At 50.4% G+C, this 23549-nt stretch overlaps 1 pseudogene; it reads left to right on the top strand.

Annotated features, from left to right (window-relative positions):
- Positions 1-14855, top strand: part of LOC124035366 — a 99170-nt pseudogene extending 84315 nt beyond the window's left edge.
- The last annotated feature ends 8694 nt before the right edge of the window (positions 14856-23549 follow it).

Below are 23549 nucleotides of genomic sequence, written 5' to 3'. Positions count from 1 at the left end.
GCCCTACCTTAGACCAGGCTCCATAGTGCCCTCTGACCAGGCTCCATAGTACCCTACCTTAGACCAGGCTCCATAGTGCCCTACCTTAGACCAGGCTCCATAGTGCCCTACCTTAGACCAGGCTCCATAGTGCCCTCTGACCAGGCTCCATAGTACCCTACCTTAGACCAGGCTCCATAGTACCCTCTGACCAGGCTCCATAGTGCCCTACCTTAGACCAGGCTCCATAGTACCCTCTGACCAGGCTCCATAGTACCCTCTGACCAGGCTCCATAGTGCCCTACCTTAGACCAGGCTCCATAGTGCCCTCTGACCAGGCTCCATAGTGCCCTACCTGACCAGGCTCCATAGTGCCCTACCTTAGACCAGGCTCCATAGTGCCCTACCTTAGACCAGGCTCCATAGTGCCCTACCTTAGACCAGGCTCCATAGTGCCCTACCTTAGACCAGGCTCCATAGTGCCCTACCTTAGACCAGGCTCCATAGTGCCCTACCTTAGACCAGGCTCCTTAGTGCCCTACCTTAGACCAGGCTCCTTAGTGCCCTACCTTAGACCAGGCTCCATAGTGCCCTACCTTAGACCAGGCTCCATAGTGCCCTACCTTAGACCAGGCTCCATAGTGCCCTACCTTAGACCAGGCTCCATAGTGCCCTACCTTAGACCAGGCTCCATAGTACCCTACCTTAGACCAGGCTCCATAGTGCCCTGCCTCTGACCAGGCTCCATAGTAACCTACCTTAGACCAGGCTCCATAGTAACCTACCTTAGACCAGGCTCCATAGTGCCCTACCTAGACCAGGCTCCATAGTGCCCTCTGACCAGGCTCCATAGTACCCTACCTTAGACCAGGCTCCAGGCCCTACCTTAGACCAGGCTCCATAGTGCCCTCTGACCAGGCTCCATAGTGCCCTACCTAGACCAGGCTCCATAGTGCCCTACCTTAGACCAGGCTCCATAGTGCCCTACCTTAGACCAGGCTCCATAGTGCCCTACCTTAGACCAGGCTCCATAGTGCCCTCTGACCAGGCTCCATAGTGCCCTACCTTAGACCAGGCTCCATAGTGCCCTACCTTAGACCAGGCTCCATAGTGCCCTACCTTAGACCAGGCTCCATAGTAACCTACCTTAGACCAGGCTCCATAGTGCCCTACCTTAGACCAGGCTCCATAGTGCCCTAGTACCCTCTGACCAGGCTCCATAGTTCCCTACCTTAGACCAGGCTCCATAGTGCCCTACCTAGACCAGGCTCCATAGTACCCTCTGACCAGGCTCCATAGTAACCTACCTTAGACCAGGCTCCATAGTGCCCTACCTTAGACCAGGCTCCATAGTACCCTACCTTAGACCAGGCTCCATAGTACCCTCTGACCAGGCTCCATAGTTCCCTACCTTAGACCAGGCTCCATAGTGCCCTACCTTAGACCAGGCTCCATAGTGCCCTACCTGACCAGGCTCCATAGTGCCCTACCTTAGACCAGGCTCCATAGTGCCCTACCTTAGACCAGGCTCCATAGTGCCCTACCTTAGACCAGGCTCCATAGTGCCCTACCTTAGACCAGGCTCCATAGTGCCCTCTGACCAGGCTCCATAGTGCCCTACCTTAGACCAGGCTCCGTAGTGCCCTACCTTAGACCAGGCTCCATAGTACCCTACCTTAGACCAGGCTCCATAGTACCCTACCTTAGACCAGGCTCCATAGTGCCCTCTGACCAGGCTCCATAGTGCCCTACCTTAGACCAGGCTCCATAGTGCCCTACCTTAGACCAGGCTCCATAGTGTCCTACCTTAGACCAGGCTCCATAGTAACCTACCTTAGACCAGGCTCCATAGTACCCTACCTTAGACCAGGCTCCATAGTGCCCTACCTTAGACCAGGCTCCATAGTACCCTATGAGCAGGCTCCATAGTACCCTCTGACCAGGCTCCATAGTACCCGACCTTAGACCAGGCTCCATAGTGCCCTACCTTAGACCAGGCTCCATAGTGCCCTACCTTAGACCAGGCTCCATAGTGCCCTACCTTAGACCAGGCTCCATAGTGCCCTACCTTAGACCAGGCTCCATAGTGCCCTACCTTAGACCAGGCTCCATAGTGCCCTACCTTAGACCAGGCTCCATAGTACCCTCTGACCAGGCTCCATAGTACCCTACCTTAGACCAGGCTCCATAGTGCCCTACCTTAGACCAGGCTCCATAGTGCCCTCTGACCAGGCTCCATAGTGCCCTCTGACCAGGCTCCATAGTGCCCTACCTTAGACCAGGCTCCATAGTGCCCTCTGACCAGGCTCCATAGTGCCCTCTGACCAGGCTCCATAGTGCCCTCTGACCAGGCTCCATAGTGCCCTCTGACCAGGCTCCATAGTGCCCTACCTTAGACCAGGCTCCATAGTGCCCTCTGACCAGGCTCCATAGTGCCCTCTGACCAGGCTCCATAGTACCCTACCTTAGACCAGGCTCCATAGTACCCTACCTTAGACCAGGCTCCATAGTGCCCTACCTTAGACCAGGCTCCATAGTACCCTCTGACCAGGCTCCATAGTGCCCTACCTTAGACCAGGCTCCATAGTACCCTCTGACCAGGCTCCATAGTACCCTCTGACCAGGCTCCATAGTGCCCTACCTTAGACCAGGCTCCATAGTACCCTCTGACCAGGCTCCATAGTGCCCTACCTTAGACCAGGCTCCATAGTGCCCTACCTTAGACCAGGCTCCATAGTACCCTACCTTAGACCAGGCTCCATAGTGCCCTACCTTAGACCAGGCTCCATAGTACCCTACCTTAGACCAGGCTCCATAGTGCCCTCTGACCAGGCTCCATAGTTCCCTACCTTAGACCAGGCTCCATAGTACCCTACCTTAGACCAGGCTCCATAGTACCCTACCTTAGACCAGGCTCCATAGTGCCCTACCTTAGACCAGGCTCCATAGTGCCCTACCTTAGACCAGGCTCCATAGTGCCCTACCTTAGACCAGGCTCCATAGTGCCCTACCTTAGACCAGGCTCCATAGTGCCCTACCTTAGACCAGGCTCCATAGTGCCCTACCTTAGACCAGGCTCCATAGTGCCCTACCTTAGACCAGGCTCCATAGTGCCCTACCTTAGACCAGGCTCCATAGTGCCCTCTGACCAGGCTCCATAGTACCCTACCTTAGACCAGGCTCCATAGTGCCCTACCTTAGACCAGGCTCCATAGTGCCCTACCTTAGACCAGGCTCCATAGTGCCCTCTGACCAGGCTCCATAGTACCCTACCTTAGACCAGGCTCCATATTACCCTCTGACCAGGCTCCATAGTGCCCTACCTTAGACCAGGCTCCATAGTACCCTCTGACCAGGCTCCATAGTGCCCTACCTTAGACCAGGCTCCATAGTACCCTCTGACCAGGCTCCATAGTGCCCTCTGACCAGGCTCCATAGTGCCCTACCTTAGACCAGGCTCCATAGTGCCCTACCTTAGACCAGGCTCCTTAGTGCCCTACCTTAGACCAGGCTCCATAGTGCCCTACCTTAGACCAGGCTCCATAGTGCCCTACCTTAGACCAGGCTCCATAGTGCCCTACCTTAGACCAGGCTCCATAGTGCCCTACCTTAGACCAGGCTCCTTAGTGCCCTACCTTAGACCAGGCTCCATAGTGCCCTACCTTAGACCAGGCTCCTTAGTGCCCTACCTTAGACCAGGCTCCATAGTGCCCTACCTTAGACCAGGCTCCATAGTGCCCTACCTTAGACCAGGCTCCATAGTACCCTACCTTAGACCAGGCTCCATAGTGCCCTGCCTCTGACCAGGCTCCATAGTAACCTACCTTAGACCAGGCTCCATAGTGCCCTACCTTAGACCAGGCTCCATAGTGCCCTACCTTAGACCAGGCTCCATAGTGCCCTCTGACCAGGCTCCATAGTGCCCTACCTTAGACCAGGCTCCATAGTACCCTACCTTAGACCAGGCTCCATAGTGCCCTCTGACCAGGCTCCATAGTGCCCTACCTTAGACCAGGCTCCATAGTGCCCTACCTTAGACCAGGCTCCATAGTGCCCTACCTTAGACCAGGCTCCATAGTGCCCTACCTTAGACCAGGCTCCATAGTGCCCTACCTTAGACCAGGCTCCATAGTGCCCTACCTTAGACCAGGCTCCATAGTGCCCTACCTGACCAGGCTCCATAGTGCCCTACCTTAGACCAGGCTCCATAGTGCCCTACCTTAGACCAGGCTCCATAGTGCCCTACCTTAGACCAGGCTCCATAGTGCCCTACCTTAGACCAGGCTCCATAGTGCCCTACCTTAGACCAGGCTCCATAGTGCCCTACCTTAGACCAGGCTCCATAGTGCCCTACCTTAGACCAGGCTCCATAGTGCCCTACCTTGACCAGGCTCCATAGTGCCCTACCTTAGACCAGGCTCCATAGTGCCCTACCTTAGACCAGGCTCCATAGTGCCCTACCTTAGACCAGGCTCCATAGTGCCCTACCTTAGACCAGGCTCCATAGTGCCCTACCTTAGACCAGGCTCCATAGTGCCCTACCTTAGACCAGGCTCCATAGTGCCCTACCTTAGACCAGGCTCCATAGTGCCCTACCTTAGACCAGGCTCCATAGTGCCCTACCTTAGACCAGGCTCCATAGTGCCCTACCTTAGACCAGGCTCCATAGTGCCCTACCTTAGACCAGGCTCCATAGTGCCCTACCTAGACCAGGCTCCATAGTACCCTACCTTAGACCAGGCTCCATAGTGCCCTACCTTAGACCAGGCTCCATAGTGCCCTCTGACCAGGCTCCATAGTGCCCTACCTTAGACCAGGCTCCATAGTGCCCTACCTTAGACCAGGCTCCATAGTGCCCTACCTTAGACCAGGCTCCATAGTGCCCTACCTTAGACCAGGCTCCATAGTGCCCTACCTTAGACCAGGCTCCATAGTGCCCTACCTTAGACCAGGCTCCATAGTGCCCTACCTTAGACCAGGCTCCATAGTGCCCTACCTAGACCAGGCTCCATAGTGCCCTACCTTAGACCAGGCTCCATAGTGCCCTACCTTAGACCAGGCTCCATAGTGCCCTACCTTAGACCAGGCTCCTTAGTGCCCTACCTTAGACCAGGCTCCATAGTGCCCTACCTTAGACCAGGCTCCATAGTGCCCTCTGACCAGGCTCCATAGTGCCCTACCTTAGACCAGGCTCCATAGTGCCCTACCTTAGACCAGGCTCCATAGTGCCCTCTGACCAGGCTCCATAGTGCCCTACCTTAGACCAGGCTCCATAGTGCCCTCTGACCAGGCTCCATAGTGCCCTACCTTAGACCAGGCTCCATAGTGCCCTACCTTAGACCAGGCTCCATAGTGCCCTACCTTAGACCAGGCTCCATAGTGCCCTACCTTAGACCAGGCTCCTTAGTGCCCTACCTTAGACCAGGCTCCATAGTGCCCTACCTTAGACCAGGCTCCATAGTGCCCTCTGACCAGGCTCCATAGTGCCCTACCTTAGACCAGGCTCCATAGTGCCCTACCTTAGACCAGGCTCCATAGTGCCCTCTGACCAGGCTCCATAGTGCCCTACCTTAGACCAGGCTCCATAGTGCCCTACCTTAGACCAGGCTCCATAGTGCCCTACCTTAGACCAGGCTCCATAGTGCCCTACCTTAGACCAGGCTCCATAGTGCCCTACCTTAGACCAGGCTCCATAGTGCCCTACCTTAGACCAGGCTCCATAGTGCCCTACCTTAGACCAGGCTCCATAGTGCCCTACCTTAGACCAGGCTCCATAGTGCCCTACCTTAGACCAGGCTCCATAGTGCCCTACCTAGACCAGGCTCCATAGTGCCCTACCTTAGACCAGGCTCCATAGTGCCCTACCTTAGACCAGGCTCCATAGTGCCCTACCTTAGACCAGGCTCCATAGTGCCCTCTGACCAGGCTCCATAGTGCCCTACCTTAGACCAGGCTCCATAGTGCCCTACCTTAGACCAGGCTCCATAGTGCCCTACCTTAGACCAGGCTCCATAGTGCCCTACCTGACCAGGCTCCATAGTGCCCTACCTTAGACCAGGCTCCATAGTGCCCTACCTTAGACCAGGCTCCATAGTGCCCTACCTTAGACCAGGCTCCATAGTGCCCTACCTTAGACCAGGCTCCATAGTGCCCTACCTTAGACCAGGCTCCATAGTGCCCTACCTTAGACCAGGCTCCATAGTGCCCTACCTTAGACCAGGCTCCATAGTGCCCTACCTTAGACCAGGCTCCATAGTGCCCTACCTTAGACCAGGCTCCATAGTGCCCTACCTTAGACCAGGCTCCATAGTACCCTCTGACCAGGCTCCATAGTACCCTACCTTAGACCAGGCTCCATAGTACCCTACCTTAGACCAGGCTCCATAGTACCCTCTGACCAGGCTCCATAGTGCCCTACCTTAGACCAGGCTCCATAGTGCCCTACCTTAGACCAGGCTCCATAGTGCCCTACCTTAGACCAGGCTCCATAGTGCCCTACCTTAGACCAGGCTCCATAGTGCCCTACCTTAGACCAGGCTCCATAGTGCCCTACCTGACCAGGCTCCATAGTGCCCTACCTTAGACCAGGCTCCATAGTGCCCTACCTTAGACCAGGCTCCATAGTGCCCTACCTTAGACCAGGCTCCATAGTGCCCTACCTTAGACCAGGCTCCATAGTACCCTACCTAGACCAGGCTCCATAGTGCCCTACCTTAGACCAGGCTCCATAGTGCCCTACCTTAGACCAGGCTCCATAGTGCCCTACCTTAGACCAGGCTCCATAGTGCCCTACCTTAGACCAGGCTCCATAGTGCCCTCTACCTTAGACCAGGCTCCATAGTGCCCTCTGACCAGGCTCCATAGTACCCTACCTTAGACCAGGCTCCATAGTACCCTACCTTAGACCAGGCTCCATAGTGCCCTCTGACCAGGCTCCATAGTGCCCTACCTTAGACCAGGCTCCATAGTGCCCTACCTAGACCAGGCTCCATAGTGCCCTACCTTAGACCAGGCTCCATAGTGCCCTACCTTAGACCAGGCTCCATAGTGCCCTACCTTAGACCAGGCTCCATAGTGCCCTACCTTAGACCAGGCTCCATAGTGCCCTACCTTAGACCAGGCTCCATAGTGCCCTACCTTAGACCAGGCTCCATAGTGCCCTACCTTAGACCAGGCTCCATAGTGCCCTACCTTAGACCAGGCTCCATAGTGCCCTACCTTAGACCAGGCTCCATAGTGCCCTACCTTAGACCAGGCTCCATAGTGCCCTACCTTAGACCAGGCTCCATAGTGCCCTCTGACCAGGCTCCATAGTGCCCTACCTTAGACCAGGCTCCATAGTGCCCTACCTTAGACCAGGCTCCATAGTGCCCTCTGACCAGGCTCCATAGTGCCCTACCTAGACCAGGCTCCATAGTGCCCTCTGACCAGGCTCCATAGTGCCCTACCTTAGACCAGGCTCCATAGTGCCCTACCTTAGACCAGGCTCCATAGTGCCCTACCTTAGACCAGGCTCCATAGTGCCCTACCTTAGACCAGGCTCCATAGTGCCCTACCTTAGACCAGGCTCCATAGTGCCCTACCTTAGACCAGGCTCCATAGTGCCCTACCTTAGACCAGGCTCCATAGTGCCCTACCTTAGACCAGGCTCCATAGTGCCCTACCTTAGACCAGGCTCCATAGTGCCCTACCTAGACCAGGCGCCATAGTGCCCTACCTTAGACCAGGCTCCATAGTGCCCTACCTTAGACCAGGCTCCATAGTGCCCTACCTTAGACCAGGCTCCATAGTGCCCTACCTTAGACCAGGCTCCATAGTGCCCTACCTTAGACCAGGCTCCATAGTGCCCTACCTTAGACCAGGCTCCATAGTGCCCTCTGACCAGGCTCCATAGTGCCCTACCTTAGACCAGGCTCCATAGTGCCCTACCTTAGACCAGGCTCCATAGTGCCCTACCTTAGACCAGGCTCCATAGTGCCCTCTGACCAGGCTCCATAGTGCCCTACCTTAGACCAGGCTCCATAGTGCCCTACCTTAGACCAGGCTCCATAGTGCCCTACCTTAGACCAGGCTCCATAGTGCCCTACCTTAGACCAGGCTCCATAGTGCCCTACCTAGACCAGGCTCCATAGTGCCCTACCTTAGACCAGGCTCCATAGTGCCCTACCTTAGACCAGGCTCCATAGTGCCCTACCTTAGACCAGGCTCCATAGTGCCCTCTGACCAGGCTCCATAGTGCCCTACCTTAGACCAGGCTCCATAGTGCCCTCTGACCAGGCTCCATAGTGCCCTACCTTAGACCAGGCTCCATAGTGCCCTACCTTAGACCAGGCTCCATAGTGCCCTACCTTAGACCAGGCTCCATAGTGCCCTACCTTAGACCAGGCTCCATAGTGCCCTACCTTAGACCAGGCTCCATAGTGCCCTACCTTAGACCAGGCTCCATAGTGCCCTACCTTAGACCAGGCTCCATAGTGCCCTACCTTAGACCAGGCTCCATAGTGCCCTACCTTAGACCAGGCTCCATAGTGCCCTACCTTAGACCAGGCTCCATAGTGCCCTACCTTAGACCAGGCTCCATAGTGCCCTACCTTAGACCAGGCTCCATAGTGCCCTACCTTAGACCAGGCTCCATAGTGCCCTACCTTAGACCAGGCTCCATAGTGCCCTACCTTAGACCAGGCTCCATAGTGCCCTACCTTAGACCAGGCTCCATAGTGCCCTACCTTAGACCAGGCTCCATAGTGCCCTACCTTAGACCAGGCTCCATAGTGCCCTGCCTTAGACCAGGCTCCATAGTGCCCTACCTTAGACCAGGCTCCATAGTGCCCTACCTTAGACCAGGCTCCATAGTGCCCTACCTTAGACCAGGCTCCATAGTGCCCTACCTTAGACCAGGCTCCATAGTGCCCTACCTTAGACCAGGCTCCATAGTGCCCTACCTTAGACCAGGCTCCATAGTGCCCTACCTTAGACCAGGCTCCATAGTGCCCTACCTTAGACCAGGCTCCATAGTGCCCTACCTTAGACCAGGCTCCATAGTGCCCTACCTTAGACCAGGCTCCATAGTGCCCTACCTTAGACCAGGCTCCATAGTGCCCTACCTTAGACCAGGCTCCATAGTGCCCTACCTTAGACCAGGCTCCATAGTGCCCTACCTTAGACCAGGCTCCATAGTGCCCTACCTTAGACCAGGCTCCATAGTGCCCTACCTTAGACCAGGCTCCATAGTGCCCTGACCCTAGACCAGGCTCCATAGTGCCCTACCTTAGACCAGGCTCCATAGTGCCCTACCTTAGACCAGGCTCCATAGTGCCCTACCTTAGACCAGGCTCCATAGTGCCCTACCTTAGACCAGGCTCCATAGTGCCCTACCTTAGACCAGGCTCCATAGTGCCCTACCTTAGACCAGGCTCCATAGTGCCCTACCTTAGACCAGGCTCCATAGTGCCCTACCTTAGACCAGGCTCCATAGTGCCCTACCTTAGACCAGGCTCCATAGTGCCCTACCTTAGACCAGGCTCCATAGTGCCCTACCTTAGACCAGGCTCCATAGTGCCCTACCTTAGACCAGGCTCCATAGTGCCCTACCTTAGACCAGGCTCCATAGTGCCCTACCTTAGACCAGGCTCCATAGTGCCCTACCTTAGACCAGGCTCCATAGTGCCCTACCTTAGACCAGGCTCCATAGTGCCCTACCTTAGACCAGGCTCCATAGTGCCCTACCTTAGACCAGGCTCCATAGTGCCCTACCTTAGACCAGGCTCCATAGTGCCCTACCTAGACCAGGCTCCATAGTGCCCTACCTTAGACCAGGCTCCATAGTGCCCTAGTGCCCTACCTTAGACCAGGTCCCTTTGGGATGCACACTGTCAGTCCTATCAAGGTTTGGGGTGTCCATGGTAAGTTTTCACAACAACCTGCCCCTCCCCTCCAGGGTCCTCTGTCAGTGTTCTCTGCTAAGCAACGGTGGACAGCTCCTCGTACCGTCAGGCTGAGACTGGAGGACAGAGACCTGGGCTTCACCCTGAGAGGAGACCCAGTACCTGTACAGGTTACCTCCCTGGACCCACTCTGCCCTGCCGCTGTGAGTCTGCTATACTACTGGTTACTGGGGGGGAAGGGTTAGGCTGACGCACACTTAGGCTAATGGGGGGAAGGGTTAGGCTGACGCACTCTTAGGCTAATGGGGGAAGGGTTAGGCTAATGGGGGGAAGGGTTAGGCTGACGCACTCTTAGGCTAATGGGGGAAGGGTTAGGCTGACGCACACTTAGGCTAATGGGGGAAGGGTTAGGCTGACACACTCTTAGGCTAATGGGGGAAGGGTTAGGCTGACGCACACTTAGGCTAAAGGAGGGAAGGGTTAGGCTGACGCACACTTAGGCTAATGGGGGGAAGGGTTAGGCTGACGCACACTTAGGCTAAAGGAGGGAAGGGTTAGGCTGACTCACACTTAGGCTAAAGGAGGGAAGGGTTAGGCTGACTCACACTTAGGCTAATGGGGGGAAGGGTTAGGCTGACGCACACTTAGGCTAAAGGAGGGAAGGGTTAGGCTGACGCACACTTAGGCTAATGGAGGGAAGGGTTAGGCTGACTCACACTTAGGCTAATGGGGGAAGGGTTAGGCTGACTCACACTTAGGCTAATGGGGGGAGGGTTAGGCTGACGCACACTTAGGCTAATGGGGGAAGGGTTAGGCTGACGCACATTTAGCCTCACGGAGGGAAGGGTTGTTTGCTTAGGGTTGTTGTCCTGTTGGAAGGTGAACCTCCACCCCAGTCTGAGGTCCTGAGCGATCTGGAGCAGGTTTCCATCAATGATCTCTCTGTACTTTACTCCGTTCATCTTTCCCTTGATCCTGACAAACAAACTGTAAATAGACTTATGACATTTGAAATGTCTTTATTATTTTTGGAATGTTTACTGTTCCTTTTTATTATGTCACTTTTATGTTTTATTTCAGTTTCTTTGGAAATGTTAAAAACCTCCTTCCACCTGTTGTTCATGACTAAATGTTGTTCTCTCTCTGTTACCAGGTCGACGGGCTGAAAGAGGGCGACTACATTGTTGCCGTGGGAGACGAGGACTGTAAGTGGATGGTAGTGAGCGATGTGATGCGGCTGTTGAAGGATGTGGACGAGGACGGGATCGACATCCGCGTTGTTAGCTTGATGGACAGCGCCCTGCCCATGGTAAGGTCCGCCCTCTGGCTCTGATTGGCTTCTGAGGAAGCCTGGAAGGTCCTTATTGGCTCATGAGGAAGCCTGGAAGGTTCTTATTGGCTCCTGAGGATGCCTGGAAGATCCTTATTGGCTCCTGAGGATGCCTGGAAGGTTCTTGTTGGCTCCTGAGGATGCCTGGAAGATCCTTATTGGCTCCTGAAGAAGCCTGGAAGGTTCTTATTGGCTCCTGAGGATGTCACCCTTTCTGTTTCCTCAGTGGTGACCGACAGGCGATGGCAGATAAATTGCGTTATGCATTAAGTTGTTATCAGGGCTGTCAAACTCTCAGCTCTCGATGAGGAGTTCCTCTCTCTCTCATCTCTCGATGAGGAGTCCCTCTATCTCAACTCTCAATGAGGAGTTCCTCTCTCTCTCACCTCTCGATGAGGAGTCCCTCTATCTCAACTCTCAATGAGGAGTCCCTCTCTCTCTCTCTCTCTCAGCTCTCGATGAGGAGTCCCTCTCTCTCTCTCAGCTCTCGATGAGGAGTCTCTCTCTCTCAGCTCTCGATGAGGAGTCCCTCTCTCTCTCAGCTCTCGATGAGGAGTCCCTCTCTCTCTCAGCTCTCGATGAGGAGTCCCTCTCTCTCTCAGCTCTCGATGAGGAGTCCCCTCTCTCTCTCTCAGCTCTCGATGAGGAGTCCTCTCTCTCTCTCAGCTCTCGATGAGGAGTCCCTCTCTCTCTCTCAGCTCTCGATGAGGAGTCCCTCTCTCTCTCATCTCTCGATGAGGAGTCCCTCTCTCTCTCTCATCTCTCGATGAGGAGTCCCCTCTCTCTCTCATCTCTCGATGAGGAGTCCTCTCTCATCTCTCGATGAGGAGTCCCTCTCTCTCTCAGCTCTCGATGAGGAGTCCCTCTCTCTCTCTCAGCTCTCGATGAGGAGTCCCCTCTCTCTCTCTCAGCTCTCGATGAGGAGTCCTCTCTCTCTCTCTCAGCTCTCGATGAGGAGTCCTCTCTCTCTCTCTCAGCTCTCGATGAGGAGTCCTCTCTCTCTCTCAGCTCTCGATGAGGAGTCCCTCTCTCTCTCTCAGCTCTCGATGAGGAGTCCCTCTCTCTCTCTCAGCTCTCGATGAGGAGTCCCTCTCTCTCTCTCAGCTCTCGATGAGGAGTCCCTCTCTCTCTCCCTCTCTCTCAGCTCTCGATGAGGAGTCCCTCTCTCTCTCTCTCTCTCAGCTCTCGATGAGGAGTCCCTCTCTCTCTCTCTCTCAGCTCTCGATGAGGAGTTCCTCTCTCTCTCAGCTCTCGGCGAGGAGTCCCTCTCTCTCTCTCTCTCAGCTCTCGATGAGGAGGCTCTCTCTCTCTCAGCTCTCGATGAGGAGTTCCTCTCTCTCTCTCAGCTCTCGATGAGGAGTTCCTCTCTCTCAGCTCTCGATGAGGAGTCCCTCTCTCTCTCTCAGCTCTCGATGAGGAGTCCCTCTCTCTCTCAGCTCTCGATGAGGAGTCCCTCTCTCTCTCTCAGCTCTCGATGAGGAGTCCCTCTCTCTCTCTCTCAGCTCTCGATGAGGAGTTCCTCTCTCTCTCTCAGCTCTCAATGAAGAGTCCCTCCCTCTCTCTCAACTCTCGATGAGGAGTCCCTCTCTCTCTCTCTCAGCTCTCGATGAGGAGTCCCTCTCTCTCTCTCTCAGCTCTCGATGAGGAGTCCCTCTCTCTCTCTCACTCAGCTCTCGATGAGGAGTCCCTCTCTCTCTCTCACTCAGCTCTCGATGAGGAGTCCCTCTCTCTCTCTCTCTCAGCTCTCGATGAGGAGTTCCTCTCTCTCTCAGCTCTCGATGAGGAGTCCCTCTCTCTCAGCTCTCGATGAGGAGTCCCTCTCTCTCTCTCAGCTCTCGATGAGGAGTCCCTCTCTCTCTCAGCTCTCGATGAGGATTCCTCTCTCTCTCTCAGCTCTCGATGAGGATTCCCCTCTCTCTCTCAGCTCTCGATGAGGATTCCCTCTCTCTCTCTCAGCTCTCGATGAGGAGTCCCTCTCTCTCTCTCAGCTCTCGATGAGGAGTCCCTCTCTCTCTCAGCTCTCGATGAGGAGTCCCTCTCTCTCTCTCAGCTCTCGATGAGGAGTCCTCTCTCTCTCTCAGCTCTCGATGAGGAGTCCCTCTCTCTCTCTCAGCTCTCGATGAGGAGTCCCTCTCTCTCTCAGCTCTCGATGAGGAGTCCCTCTCTCTCTCTAAGCTCTCGATGAGGAGTCCCTCTCTCTCTCTCAGCTCTCGATGAGGAGTCCCTCTCTCTCTCCCTCTCTCTCAGCTCTCGATGAGGAGTCCCTCTCTCTCTCCCTCTCTCTCAGCTCTCGATGAGGAGTCCCTCTCTCTCTCTCTCTCTCAGCTCTCGATGAGGAGTCCCTCTCTCTCTCTCTCTCAGCTCTCGATGAGGAGTCCCTCTCTCTCTCTCTCAGCTCTCGATGAGGAGGTCCTCTCTCTCTCTCAGCTCTCGATGAGGAGTCCCTCTCTCTCTCTCAGCTCTCGATGAGGAGTCCCTCTCTCTCTCAGCTTGATGATTACAGACAGAAGGGGCAGTTTCCAATCTGAATGTGCTTTTCTTTTCATTTAGTCAAACGGATAACTACTGCAGGAAGCGTTTTATATTATGTGACCAATACCCTGATTTTTGGGGGGAATATTTTTAAAACTCAAACAGTTTCACTCATTTAAGTAGAAATTAGAAATGTTTAGTCTTTACCTGTAGTAATATCCTCTCTTCCTCTCTTTCTCTCTCTTCCTCCTTCCCCTCTCCTCCCACCTCTCTCCCTCCCCACCTCTCTCCCTGCCTTCCTCTCTCTCCCCCCCCTCCTCTCTCCCTCCCCTCCTCTCCCCCTCCTCTCTCCCTCATCTTCCTCCTTCCCCTCCCACCTCTCTCTCGCTCTTCCTCTCTCCCTCCCCTCTCACCTCTCTCCCTCCCCTCCCACTCTCCCTCCCCTCCCACCTCTCTCTCGCTCTTCCTCTCTCCCTCCCCTCTCACCTCTCTCCCCCTCTTTCTCTCTCTTCCTCATCTTCCTCCTTCCCCTCCCCTCCCACCTCTCTCCCGCCCCTCCCACCTCTCCCCTGCCCCTCCCACCTCTCTCCCTCCACTCCCACCTCTCATCCCTCCCCTTCTCTCTCCCTCTCCTCTCCCTCCCCTCCCACCTCTCTCTCTTCCTCATCTTCCTCCCCTCCTCTCTCCCTCCCCACCCACCTCTCTCTCTCTCCCTCATCTTCCTCTCCTTCTCCGTCCCCTCAGCCCACTAAGAGTGCCACGTACTGCGGAGGTATATCTAAGACCTACTCCATGATCTGCCTGGCATTCGACGACGACAAGAGCCCCAAGGGCCGCAAGGTGACCAAGAAGGGCTCCTTCCTGTCCTGGGGCGTGAAGAACCATCTGAAGAGCTCCAGCACCCTGAGCCTCCCTACAGCAGACTACTCTGGAACACTGCCTTGGAACAAACCCTGTCCCACCTTCCCTTCCTCCAGCCCCTACAACGACTCTGCTCTTTACTAGAGAAGGAAACATACTGGACTGTACAGACACTCTACTGGGTTAGAGAATACTGTGTGAAGGTCTCAAATGGCACCCTATTCCCTATATAGTGCAGTACTTTGGAGGTCTATGGGCTCTGGTCTAAAGTAGTGCACTATATAGGGAATAGGGTGCCATAGGGCTCTGGTCTAAAGTAGTGCACTATATAGGGAAAAGGGTACCATAGGGCTCTGGTCTAAAGTAGTGCACTATATAGGGAATAGGGTTCCATAGGGCTCGGGTCTAAAGTAGTGCACTATATAGGGAATAGGGTGCCATTGTGGGCACAGTTGTTAAATCCACTTTAATCAGTGTAGAGGAAGGGGAGGAGAAAAAGAAGTTAAAGAAGGATTTTCAAGCCTTTACAATTGAGACATGGATTGTATTTGTGTGCCAATCAGAGGGTGAATGGGCAAGACAACATATTTAAGAGTCTTTGAACAGGGTCTGGTTGTAGGTGCCAAGCGCACCGGTTTGTGTGAAGAACTGCAACGCTGCTGGGTTTTTCACACTCAACAGTTTCCCGTGTGTATCAAGAATGGTCCACCACCCAAAGGACATCCAGCCAACTTGACACAACTGTGGGAAGCACTGGAGTCAACGTGGGCCAGCAACCCTGTGGAACGCTTTCGACACCTTGTAGAGTCCATGCCCTGTCACATTGAGGCTGTTCTGTCACATTGAGGCTGTTCTGTCACATTGAGGCTGTTCTGTCACGTTGAGGCTGTTCTGACACGTTGAGGCTGTTCTGACCCATTGAGGCTGTTCTGACCCATTGAGGCTGTTCTGACCCATTGAGACTGTTCTGTCACATTGAGGCTGTTCTGTCACATTGAGGCTGTTCTGTCACATTGAGGCTGTTCTGTCACATTGAGGCTGTTCTGACCCATTGAGGCTGTTCTGTCACATTGAGGCTGTTCTGTCACATTGAGGCTGTTCTGACACATTGAGGCTGTTCCGAGGGCAATAAGGATGGCGGTCTCACTCTATATTAGGAAGGTGTTCTTAACGTTTTGTATACTAGGTGTTCTTAATGTTTTGTATACTCGGTGTGTTGATATTCTAATGTAAAAATGTCAAGTTATACTATGTAGATATCCCACTATGTAGAAGGTGAAGGATGTAACTCTGAAACCAGGAAGTGATATGTCTGTAGTGAGTGTGTGATCGGCTAACACAGGTGTGTGATAGGCTAACACAGTGTGTGTGATAGGCTAACACAGTGTGTGTGATAGGCTAACACAGTGTGTGTGATAGGCTAACACAGGTGTGTGATAGGCTAACACAGGTGTGTGATAGGCTAACACAGGTGTGTGATAGGCTAACACAGGTGTGTGATAGGCTAACACAGGTGTGTGATAGGCTAACACAGGTGTGTGATAGGCTAACACAGGTGTGTGATAGGCTAACACAGTGCGCTGTAAGCTGATTAAAATAGATTTCTTTATTTTTTAAATTTTTGTGTGTAATTTCTTGTTAAGACAATTACTGTGGTTGATATGAAGGAATATTGTGTGTGGTGGGCTGTTCTGATGTAGGCCTTGTGAAATCTCTGTGTTTTAGATTTTATTGGCATGTCAGAGGAGGGAGGGGGAAGGGATGGAGAGAAGGGGCCTGGGTTGAGGGGAAAAGAAGAAGGGATGGAGAGGGGGTCGAGGGGAAAAGAGGAAGGGATGGAGAGGGGGTTGAGGGGAAAAGAGGAAGGGATGGAGAGGGGGTTGAGGGGAAAAGAGGAAGGGATGGAGAGGGGGTTGAGGGGAAAAGAGGAAGGGATGGAGAGGGGGTTGAGGGGAAAAGAGGAAGGGATGGAGAGGGGGTTGAGGGGAAAAGAGGAAGGGATGGAGAGGGGGTTGAGGGGAAAAGAGGAAGGGATGGAGAGGGGGTTGAGGGGAAGGGAGGGAGGAAGGGATGGAGAGGGGGTTGAGGGGAAAAGAGGGAGGGAGGGAGGGATGGAGAGGGGGTTGAGGGGAAAAGAGGGAGGGAGGGAGGGATGGATGGAGAGGGGGCCTGAGCAGTGTAATAAACCAAAAAACCTCAGTGCCATCGAGACACAGCTCTCACCTAAGCTTCTGCCATATTGTAATAGTGAGTTCTAACAAGCCTTTAAATGAAACTCGTCGTAGTCAAACACTAATATCTTCCCCTCCTCCTGTACTGCTGACCGGCAGCCATTTTGAAACTCTTCGTAGTTAAACACTATCTTCCCCCTCCTGTACTGCTGACCGGCAGCCATTTTGAAACTCTTCGTAGTTAAACACTATCTTCCCCTCCTCCTGTACTGCTGACCGGCAGCCATTTTGAAACTCTTCGTAGTTAAACACTATCTTCCCCCTCCTCCTGTACTGCTGACCGGCAGCCATTTTGAAACTCTTCGTAGTTAAACACTATCTTCCCCTCCTCCTGTACTGCTGACCGGCAGCCATTTTGAAACTCTCCGTAGTTAAACACTATCTTCCCCCTCCTCCTGTACTGCTGACCGGCAGCCATTTTGAAACTCTTCGTAGTTAAACACTATCTTCCCCCTCCTCCTGTACTGCTGACCGGCAGCCATTTTGAAACTCTTCGTAGTTAAACACTAATATCTTCCCCCTCCTCCTGTACTGCTGACCGGCAGCCATTTTAATAACAACCTTTCCTGGTAGAGCAGGGAGAAGTCTCCCTACCAGCGGACAGATGTGGTTCTATCTCTGTGGATGTTTGTGTAATATTTGCTGTTAAAAATGAAGGATATTTTGTCAAAGGGAAAAAGACTGGTTGTGTGTTTTTTGTCTCCGGTGTTCAGTGTATTTGCAGATGATAACTTTAATATAACAGTATACAACAGGTTCATGTTAATTTCACTAAGCCTGGGTTCCATCGAAGGGAAGAGTCCCTGTTTGATTCCACCATTGTGATTCTTCTGGTCTCTAGTGGTTTCTACGGGGTTCTACTGGTCTCTAGTGGTCTCTAGTGGTTTCTACGGGGTTCTACTGGTCTCTAGTAGTCTCTATGGGTTTCTACTGGTCTCTAGTGGTTTCTATGGGTTTCTACTGGTCTCTAGTGGTTTCTACTGGTCTCTAGTGGTTTCTACTGTTCTCTAGTGGTTTCTATGGGTTTCTACTGGTCTCTAGTGGTTTCTGCTGGTCTCTAGTGGTTTCTGCTGGTCTCTAGTGGTTTCTACTGGTCTCTAGTGGTTTCTACTGGTCTCTAGTGGTCTCTGCTGGTCTCTGCTGGTCTCCAGTGGTCTCCAGTGGTCTCCAGTGGTCTCTAGTGGTCTCTAGTGGTCTCCAGTGGTCTCTAGTGGTTTCTACTGGTCTCTACTGGTCTCTACTGGTCTCTACTGGTCTCTACTGGTCTCCAGTGGTCTCTACTGGTCTCTACTGGTCTCCAGTGGTCTCCAGTGGTCTCTAGTGGTCTCTAGTGGTCTCTAGTGGTCTCCAGTGGTCTCTGCTGGTCTCTAGTGGTTTCTACTGGTTTCTACTGGTCTCCAGTGGTCTCTACTGGTCTCCAGTGGTCTCTACTGGTCTCCAGTGGTCTCTACTGGTTTCTACTGGTCTCTAGTGGTCTCTACTGGATGTCCACCTGAACATTTTTCTGACACTGCAGTGTTGCACTTTATCTACAAAGTAGATTATTATACGTTTTGATAATCTAATTATTTCTATAATAAAAAATAAATAATAAAAACATCTGAATATCTGTGTGTGCATTGTAAAGCGTTTGTGGACGGTAAAGTTGTCAAGTCTGTTGGCTGTTGCAAAGTAATGTATTTTCTGAGATCATTGTCTTCAAAGGGGTATGTAAAATATATATATATATATATTCACTGCGTTTAATCTTCTTTCAGGAAATGCCACTCGTGGCTTCCTGAATTCTACAAAGCAGCATATTGTGTGCAGGTCATAGGTACTCTAGGTTTGATTGTAAACACACCTGTTGTACCGGGACAGTAACAACTCTAGGTTTGATTGTAAACACACCTGTTGTACCGGGGACAGTCACAACTCTAGGTTTGATTGTAAACACACCTGTTGTACCGGGGACAGTCACAATCCTTTTCTGTTGCTCGTCCCATCATTACTGAACTCAATTGTGGCTAAATAGTTGTTGTACAGTTTTTATAATGCTTGTGTAAACTACTCCAACTATTGCCTTGCTAGTACAGTTTATAATGCTTGTGTAAACTGTTCTCCAACTATTGCCTTGCTAGTACAGTTTATAATGCTTGTGTAAACTGTTCTCCAACTATTGCCTTGCTAGTACAATTTATAATGCTTGTGTAAACTGTTCTCCAACTATTGCCTTGCTAGTACAGTTTATAATGCTTGTGTAAACTGTTCTCCAACTATTGCCTTGCTAGTACAGTTTATAATGCTTGTGTAAACTGTTCTCCAACTATTGCCTTGCTAGTACAGTTTATAATGCTTGTGTAAACTGTTCTCCAACTATTGCCTTGCTAGTACAGTTTATAATGCTTGTGTAAACTGTTCTCCAACTATTGCCTTGCTAGTACAGTTTATAATGCTTGTGTAAACTGTTCTCCAACTATTGCCTTGCTAGTACAGTTTATAATGCTTGTGTAAACTGTTCTCCAACTATTGCCTTGCTAGTACAGTTTATAATGCTTGTGTAAACTGTTCTCCAACTATTGCCTCGCTAGTACAGTTTATAACGTATAGCTGTCCTGCTCCTGTATGTGTAAATATAAAGTCCCATTATTATGAAGGAAAATTAATTGAAGGGCATATTGACTTCATGTGTGTATGAATGGATATGATTGAGTTGATATATTATTGTAAAGTGTTTTTCTGTTGGGAGGCGTACAGTATACTGTTATAGACTATTAATCTCTGTTGGGAGGCATATATTGAATATATCTACACAGTCCTCATGTTTTCTGTTGGGAGGTTTACACTGTTAATATCTACACAGTCCTCATGTTTTCTGTTGGGAGGTTTACGCTGTTAATATCTACACAGTCCTCATGTTTTCTGTTGAGAGGCGTACAGTATACTGTATTATAAACTATTAATCTCTGTTGGGAGGCTTACTGTTAATATCTACACAGTCCTCGTGTTTTCTACAGTGGGGGTACACCCCAAATGACCCCCTATTCCCTATATAGTGAGCCCATAGAGTGCTGGTTAGAAGTAGTTCACTCTACAGGGGATAGGAGGCCATTTTGGACGGACTCGTCGTTGTTGTTGTTGTTGTCCTGTTGGTTTCCATGGTTTCACTCTGTACCTCCTTTCTTACTGCCGGAAACTAAACAGCCGTGGTGACGATGGCTTGCTGTTGATTGTTGTACAGTCCGTTATTTTATCATTGTGTATGTTTGTCCTCGGTCAACTTAAAGCTCAATAAACTATGTGAATAAACTGAATAGATGAAGCATCTTTCTGCCTTCCATAGGGGTTAGATTACATCCATAGTGGAGTGAGTTGGAGCAACGTTTTATACATTATAAAGACAAATCATCATTGTAAAAATAAAAAATGGTTTTGTATCCTAAATGCTGATTGGATGAGCAGCGGTTCAAGCCGTGCTTTATTGGCCGTCAGAGAGACACCTATTGGCTGCTAACAGGTCCACCTGAAAAATCACTGTGCCTCCTTTAAAAGGTACTGCGTGGCCAAGCTGAGGTCTGTGTTGGGCCCGTGCAGCATTAACGGTGATACGGCCCGTGCAGCATTAACGGTGATATGGCCCGTGCAGCATTAACGGTGATATGGCCCGTGCAGCATTAACGGTGATATGGCCCGTGCAGCATTAACGGTGATATGGCCTCTGCAGAAATCAGGGCATTCATACTTTGAGTGCTTCGCCGAGCGACGCGGAGCTGTTCTCAAAGAAGTGAGTTTGTGTTGCAACAGAACCACCCGCCCCTCACCTACCGTCAACCAGTCACGTCAATGTGAAACTACCTGCCTCCGGAGGCAGGCCTCCATCCATACAGCGACTGCAGATCAAACATAAATTGGCTTTAAGAAAATCATGTTCATGTTGCTGTCCGAATCATCGCTTGTATTTCTCAACTCACACATTATTTCCCCTTGTTTCCAACCCAACACTTAGTTTGGTACAGGTGGGAGTTAATATAAACCTAGCACTTAGTTTGGTACAGGTGGGAGTTAATATAAACCTAGCACTTAGTTTGGTACAGGTGGGAGTTAATATAAACCAAGCACTTAGTTTGGTACAGGTGGGAGTTAATATAAACCTAGCACTTAGTTTGGTACAGGTGGGAGTTAATATAAACCTAGCATCTAGTTTGGTACAGCGGGGGTTAATATAAACCTAGCATCTAGTTTGGTACAGGGGGGGTTAATATAAACCTAGCATCTAGTTTGGTACATGGGGGTTAATATAAACCTAGCATCTAGTTTGGTACAGTGGGGGTTAATATAAACCTAGCATCTAGTTTGGTACAGCGGGGGTTAATATAAACCTGGCATCTAGTTTGGTACAGCGGGGGTTAATATAAACCTAGCATCTAGTTTGGTACAGTGGGGGTTAATATAAACCTGGCATCTAGTTTGGTACAGTGGGGGTTAATATAAACCTAGCATCTAGTTTGGTACATGGGGGTTAATATAAACCTAGCATCTAGTTTGGGGGTTAATATAAACCTAGCATCTAGTTTGGGGGTTAATATAAACCTAGCATCTAGTTTGGTACATGGGGGTTAATATAAACCTAGCATCTAGTTTGGGGGTTAATATAAACCTAGCATCTAGTTTGGGGGTTAATATAAACCTAGCATCTAGTTTTTGGTTAATATAAACTAGCATCTATGGGGGTTAATATAAACCTAGCATCTAGTTTGGTACAGGGGGTTAATATAAACCTAGCATCTAGTTTGGTACATGGGGGTTAATATAAACCTAGCATCTAGTTTGGGGGTTAATATAAACCTAGCATCTAGTTTGGTACATGGGGGTTAATATAAACCTAGCATCTAGTTTGGGGGTTAATATAAACCTAGCATCTAGTTTGGTACATGGGGGTTAATATAAACCTAGCATCTAGTTTGGTACAGGGGGTTAATATAAACCTAGCATCTAGTTTGGTACAGCGGGGGTTAATATAAACCTAGCATCTAGTTTGGTACAGCGGGGTTAATATAAACCTAGCATCTAGTTTGGTACAGGGGGTTAATATAAACCTAGCATCTAGTTTGGTACAGGGGGTTAATATAAACCTAGCATCTAGTTTGGTACAGTGGGGGTTAATATAAACCTAGCATCTAGTTTGGTACAGTGGGGGTTAATATAAACCTAGCATCTAGTTTGGTACAGTGGGGGTTAATATAAACCTAGCATCTAGTTTGGTACAGTGGGGGTTAATATAAACCTAGCATCGAGTTTGGGGGTTAATATAAACCTAGCATCTAGTTTGGGGGTTAATATAAACCTAGCATCTAGTTTGGGGGTTAATATAAACCTAGCATCTAGTTTGGGGGTTAATATAAACCTAGCATCTAGTTTGGGGGGTTAATATAAACCTAGCATCTAGTTTGGGGGTTAATATAAACCTAGCATCTATTTTGGTACAGCGGGGGAGGTTAATATAAACCTAGCATCTAGTTTGGGGGTTAATATAAACCTAGCATCTAGTTTGGTACAGCGGGGGAGGTTAATATAAACCTAGCATCTAGTTTGGGGGTTAATATAAACCTAGCATCTAGTTTGGGGGTTAATATAAACCTAGCATCTAGTTTGGGGGTTAATATAAACCTAGCATCTAGTTTGGGGGTTAATATAAACCTAGCATCTAGTTTGGGGGGTTAATATAAACCTAGCATCTAGTTTGGTACAGCGGGGGGAGGTTAATATAAACCTAGCATCTAGTTTGGGGGTTAATATAAACCTAGCATCTAGTTTGGGGGTTAATATAAACCTAGCATCTAGTTTGGGGGTTAATATAAACCTAGCATCTAGTTTGGGGGTTAATATAAACCTAGCATCTAGTTTGGGGGTTAATATAAACCTAGCATCTAGTTTGGGGGTTAATATAAACCTAGCATCTAGTTTGGGGGTTAATATAAACCTAGCATCTAGTTTGGGGGTTAATATAAACCTAGCATTTAGTTTGGGGGGTTAATATAAACCTAGCATCTAGTTTGGGGGTTAATATAAACCTAGCATCTAGTTTGGGGGGTTAATATAAACCTAGCATCTAGTTTGGGGGTTAATATAAACCTAGCATCTAGTTTGGGGGTTAATATAAACCTAGCATCTAGTTTGGGGGTTAATATAAACCTAGCATCTAGTTTGGGGGTTAATATAAACCTAGCATCTAGTTTGGTACATGGGGGTTAATATAAACCTAGCATCTAGTTTGGTACATGGGGGTTAATATAAACCTAGCATCTAGTTTGGTACATGGGGGTTAATATAAACCTAGCATCTAGTTTGGGGGTTAATATAAACCTAGCATCTAGTTTGGGGGTTAATATAAACCTAGCATCTAGTTTGGTACATGGGGGTTAATATAAACCTAGCATCTAGTTTGGTACATGGGGGTTAATATAAACCTAGCATCTAGTTTGGGGGTTAATATAAACCTAGCATCTAGTTTGGGGGTTAATATAAACCTAGCATCTAGTTTGGGGGGGGTTAATATAAACCTAGCATCTAGTTTGGGGGGGTTAATATAAACCTAGCATCTAGTTTGGTACAGGGGGGGTTAATATAAACCTAGCATCTAGTTTGGTACATGGGGGGTTAATATAAACCTTGTTGTCCTTGTGTTTCTTGGCTATTTAAATAGTTTTGTTCACAAGCCAGGTTGATTTTCTATGATAGAGGTTCAACCACTAGAATAGAGAAAACATCTCTTCTACTAGTCAGACTCAATCCCAAAGCCACAGACATGACTCT

The sequence above is a fragment of the Oncorhynchus gorbuscha genome, linkage group LG05, assembly GCF_021184085.1.
Source record: "Oncorhynchus gorbuscha isolate QuinsamMale2020 ecotype Even-year linkage group LG05, OgorEven_v1.0, whole genome shotgun sequence".
NCBI classification, from domain to species: domain Eukaryota; kingdom Metazoa; phylum Chordata; class Actinopteri; order Salmoniformes; family Salmonidae; genus Oncorhynchus; species Oncorhynchus gorbuscha.
The sequence above is the reverse complement of the archived record's forward strand: the minus strand, read 5'-3'. Positions and strand labels throughout refer to the sequence as shown.